The sequence below is a fragment of the Cryptomeria japonica genome, chromosome 7 (genome assembly GCF_030272615.1).
Source record: "Cryptomeria japonica chromosome 7, Sugi_1.0, whole genome shotgun sequence".
NCBI lineage: Eukaryota > Viridiplantae > Streptophyta > Pinopsida > Cupressales > Cupressaceae > Cryptomeria > Cryptomeria japonica.
In genome coordinates this window covers 378,671,583-378,677,487 of record NC_081411.1, presented here as the reverse complement: position 1 = coordinate 378,677,487, position 5,905 = coordinate 378,671,583, and positions in this window count along the sequence as shown.

The following is a 5,905-nucleotide window of genomic DNA, read 5'->3' as shown; positions in this document are numbered from 1 at the left end:
CAAAAATATTCATAAAAACTCCTAAAAAGTCAACACAAAAAACATCAAATATCAAAAAATCAATAAAAAACAAACTAAAAATCCAAACCATCAAAAACTTGCAATAACATGTCTTGCAAAAATCAAATATCCTAGTAGATATCCAACAAACACTTTGCACAAAATTAAACAAAGGATACAACTATCTTGTCAAAACATCTACATTCAAGTTGATCAACTATCTAATCTATTGAATCACTATCAAACTATCAATGTGATCAACATCTTGTCTCAAATAGAATCGATACACTCAAAACAAGACAGGTCAGTCTTAAATGGGGTCCAAAACTTCTAAAAACCAAACATTATCAAAATCACATCAAGCAATCACACGAAGACACAAATCAGTATGGTTGCTACATTTTGTTCTAGTTGGTTTTATCTTTTATCAATTGGTGAAGATCATTTCTTTTAGCTACTCAAGGATGTCCAAAAAGTGACTAGAGGAGTTGTGATGGGCATGATCATTTTCTTTGTTTGTTGTTTGTGGTTTGAACCAATGAAGTTTTGGGGCAATTTCTCTAGTGGGTGTTTGTGATAGGAGCATTCAGCTTGTGAATGCCACACATACCTTGACCCCTATCATAAATCCTAGAATGGAGGTCTCATTCCTTCTCTACTATGTGTTTGTTTTTTGCAATGAGATATCTATACATCTTGGTTCCTCATACCCTGGTGTAATAAGCTCCATTGTTAAATAATAAGGCTCAATGATGAAAATGTATTTCACTATGAATAAAGACAAGAAGACTATTCATCATCAATCATATCATTTCATTTTTTTCTGATATCATCATGTTAGTTGTCTCTTTAGATTATTCTCTCATCAAGAATCTTTTCTTGAATCAACCTTTTCAATTCTTCCAATCATTCTAATACGATCTCTCTCATCACTTAGTTCCAATATTTTCATCTATGATTATATCATTTTCTCATATCAACTATTTATTCTGCACTTTCATCATATTTTGATCTATTATTTGTATTATATAGGATGTATCCTTCCTGAAACTAGATGTGATCATCTATCTTTTTCTTAAACAAGATTAGTCCTTCCTAAAACCAGACACAATCATCTATCATTTGTCTTATACATGATGTATCCTTCTTGAAACCAGACGTGATCATCTATCTGTCTTAAACAGGATTAGTCCTTCCTAAAACTAGACATGATCATCTATCATTTGTCTTATACAAGATGTATCCTTCCTGAAACTAGACATTTTGATCATTTTTGTCTTATACAAGATGTGTCCTTCCTGAAACCAGACTTGATCTTTCTCAGATAAATCCTATCAATCTTATCTACAAATTATTTTAACCATTTCTTTTCTCTAATCAAACTCATTCATGTCATAAATTAATCATTCTTCATTGTTCATCTAACATTCTTCTTCTTTTGAGAGATCATTCATGTCTTCAATGCACAAACAATCTCTTGAGGGGGCATTATACCCTAGTGTCATCGGGCATACTGGGGCATAATTTTTTTAATTTTCTTTGAAACAACGTTGTTTTGACATTGTCTCAAAGAGGAGCAAATGTAGACACCTAAAAATGTCCCATTGATCATGTTCTAATTATTTGTCCTATTAGTTAAATAATTCTTTAATTATTTAATTAATATTAATCTTATTCTTTTGAACTAAATTAATCATCATCATCTATCTTACTAACTATTCAATTTTTATCTATTAATTAATTTATCATCAAACACCTTTTTTCAAATATTAATTAAATATCAATTATTTAATTAATTACAATTTATTCCTTAATTAAATAATCTTTATTATTTAATTAATTTAACCTCCTAAGTTTAAATAATTTCATTTAACTATTTTAATTAATTAATTAAATTCCTCCAATTCCCCAAATTATAATTCCAATTATTTCCATCTAATTTCATTTCATTTCTCCCAAATTCAAATTTCATATCATTTCATTTAATTTCATATTTTCAAATTCACATTTCACCAAATTTGAATTTCAGTTAATTTCATGTGCATTTCAGCATTCAAATGACCAAATTGAAATCCAAATTGAAAATGAAAATCAAATTCAATTTCAAATTCCTACAACACATGCTAAATCAGAACTAATTGATCAAATCAGTTGTCTAATTAGTTAACTCAGTTAACACATCAATTGTCTTTTTTAACTCAAAATCAACTTTTTATACTAATTCATCAATTCTGTCATCTCCCTAGTCTATTCAATTTACTGAACAATCAAATGAGTTCACTCTCCAATCAATCTAGTTGACTACTCAATCAAATGAGTTAACAAGTCAATCAATCTTAGTTGACAAATCAATCAACTCTGTTAACTGATCAATCTAAATCAGATGTCTCCCAATCAGCACTTGAGTTCTATTTCTCACCCCCTTTGTGTTGAAAATCTATAAATTCAACATCATTTTCTCAATTCAATCTAGCATTCAACATTCAAAATCACAACATCTAGAATCTAGCTTTTTCAGAATCACAGTCTTCAAAGTATTTGTATGCAGGAAATTGGTGCAATACCTGAGAGCCACCAACCACTCAAATTGGAGAAGCATAATGGAAGCAAAGATGCAAAATGAAGGAGTTTCATTTATTTGAATTCATGCCTTATTTGTATTCATTTTCATTTATTATGTTTGTTTGTTTATTAATTAGTTAAGAATTGGTGATTCATACTTATTTGCTAATTAGCTTAATACACCAAGACATTCAAGTGTATAAACAATATCAACTATCCATATCAATGTGATCATTATATTGTCTTAAACAGAAGAGGATACACTCGAAACTAGACAAGTCAGTCTTAAATGGGGTCTGCAAGTTTTTGAAACCAAGCATTATAAACTATCACATCAAGCAATCAAAACGAAGACACTAATCTATATGACTGCTAGATTTTGTCCTAGTTAGTTTTAATCTTTTATCATTTGGCAACAAATTATGTTACTATGCTAATCAAGAATTTCCAGAAGTGACTAGAGGAGCTGTGATGGGCATGATTTTTTTCTTTGTTTTCTATTTGTGGTGTGAACCAATGAAGTTCTAGGGCAATAGTTCCAATGGGTGTTTGTGATTGGTACGTTCATTCAGCAAGTATCCTATGAAGGATAACTATGCTTGTGACTACCGCACATACCTCGACCCCTATTGTTATTCCTAGAATGTAGGGTTTATTCCTTGTTTGCTACATGTTTGTTCTTTGCAATGAGATATCTATGAATCTTGGTTCCTTATACCCTAGTGTACAAAGCTTCATTGTTACATAATAAGGCTCAATGATGAAAATGTGTTGCACTATGAACAAAGACAAGAATACTATTCATCATCAATCATATCATTTCATTTTTCTAATCTCATCATGTTGATTTTTTTAATCAAGATCATTCTTTTGTCAAGAATTTTTCTTCTTGAATCAACCTTTTCAATTCTTTCCAATCATTCATTTTGTTTAATATCATCTCTCTCATCACTTAATTTCAATCTTTTCATCTATAATTATATCATTTTCTCATATTAACTATTCTATCTATCAAACAATTTTTCCTCACAGTCATAATATCTTCTTCATTCATCCAATTTTTGTCTAATCTTCATCTTATACAGGATGTATCCTTCCTGAAATCAGACATTTTTGATCTATCATTTGTCTTATACAGGATGTGTCCTTCCTAAAACCAGACATGATCATCTATCTTTGTCTTATACAGGATGTATCCTTCCTGAAACTAGACATGCCAATCTTATACAGGATGTATCCTTCCTGAAACCAGACATTTTGATCATTTTTGTCTTATACAGGATGTGTCCATCCTAAAAATAGACTTTATCTTTATCCTATCAATCCTATCAATCTTACCATTCAATCAATCTACAAATCATTCTAACCATTTCTTTCCGCTAATCAAACTCATTCATGTCACCAAGTTAACCATTCTTCCATCTCTCATCTAACATTATTCTTCTTCTAAGAGATCATTCATGTCTTCAATGCACAAACAATCTCTCGAGGGGGCATTACACTCTAAGTGGCGTTGGGGCATACTAGGATAAAATTTGTTCATTTTCTTTGAAACAATGTCGTTTTGACATTGTGTCAAAGAGGGGGAAATGTAGACACCTAAAAAATGTCTCATTGATCGCATACTAATTATTTGTCTATTTAATTAAGTCATTCTTCAATTATTTAATTAAGCTAATTTACTAATTCAAATCATCACATTCTACATTACTAATTATCCATTTTCCATTCTTTAATCATTTCATCATTCAAACCCATCTCAAATATTAAATATTTAATTAATTGTGACATTTTCCTTAGTTCTGATTAATTAGAAAAATAAGTTTTAAGGACCTGAAACCTTTTATAAAAAGATCAACAAAGATCAACTAGACCAGCATAAAGACAACATACAAAAGACTAGCAAGAAAGCCAGCAACCCGAACATACAACAAAAAACTAGGAACAACAAAGTAGTAAAAAACCGGAAATAAAGACCTAGACAGCTAGAAACACCTACAGAGACTTAAGAAGTTCAACTACCTTGATGACCAATAGCTCATAATTCACCGAAGTAACTTTGAGCTCTTCAATTTCCTTGTTCGGCTTTTTCTCCCTCTTCTTGCCTCTGGTCCTCGTTATTGGTCCTTGCACACCTTCCACACCCTCCATGTTAGGTTCCTGCTCTAGGGATCCCTTCTCATTCTCCAAATTACTAATCAGGATTTTGATGTTGTCAGTCGAGGCCTTTAGAATGTTATAACTTTGTTCAGCATTGCTTCTGAGATAGGTATCAATTTTGTTGAGTCTATTTTCAGCATCCACCATTCTCTGGTCCCTAACAGTGTCATTATTTTTTATTTCCTCCAGGGCCTTCTCCAGTTGCTCAAACCTTGGATTGAAGGCATCCCTAATCTCTTCATCTCTGACAATAATCTTTCCAAAATCATCAACATACCCAGCCATGGATTTACCTTCACCGATGCTAATAGTCTCTAGAATCTGGATCCTATGACTCAGGTTCTTGTTTTCCTCCACAACTTTCTTGTGACTATTTATGAGCCAGTCGAGGGTGTCCACAAGCCCCTTCAAACCCTCAATAGAAGGGTTATAAGGGGGGATTTTTTCACCAACCTTGTCCTGATCAGTTTTGGGTCTTCACCACTAGTATTCTCACCGGCTACACCACCAACATTCTGGTTGAAACCATCCCCTATAATCTCCTCCTCAACTTTTTGGTCCGCATCTGAATCCTTGCTCTTCTCTTTGTCCTTTGTCTCCAACTCATAATTGCCCCTCCTTTTCTTCTTTTTCCATTTCTAAAAAGAAGATTTAGGTTTCTTCTTCCGAGGGGGACATCCTTTTCAAAGTCTTCAGAGACCTCCGAGGAGGAGGAAGAGTCAATCTGGAAGACCTTCTTTTTTCTTTTTTTCTTTCCCTTGGAAGATGATGGCTTACTGCTCTCCTATTTTCTTTTCTTACCCAATTGAACCTCAGAGTCCTCCAAGCTCTCCTCAGTCTCACTTTTCAAATCACTGGCAAAATCCTCACCCATAGAAAATTCAGAGTCTGACCCTTCCTCCTCAGATTCAAAGATAGAAAGCTGGGGGCAAGTGATTTGATTAGCTTTAATATGGTCATAGATTAGAACAATTATACCTTGGTGCATAGAAATGTCACCCTTAGGGTTCTCTTTGTGGGCTTTGATAGTGGCATTCATCGAGAAAATTAGGAAATAGGGCATGTTAACTTTGTCTTCATACCTGAAGTGGTTGAGCAGCATGAAATGGTAGCCATAGAATTTGGTAAATCTGCCATCCCGAGTGATGTAGCACATGATTGCAAACAAAACCTCCCTCGAAGC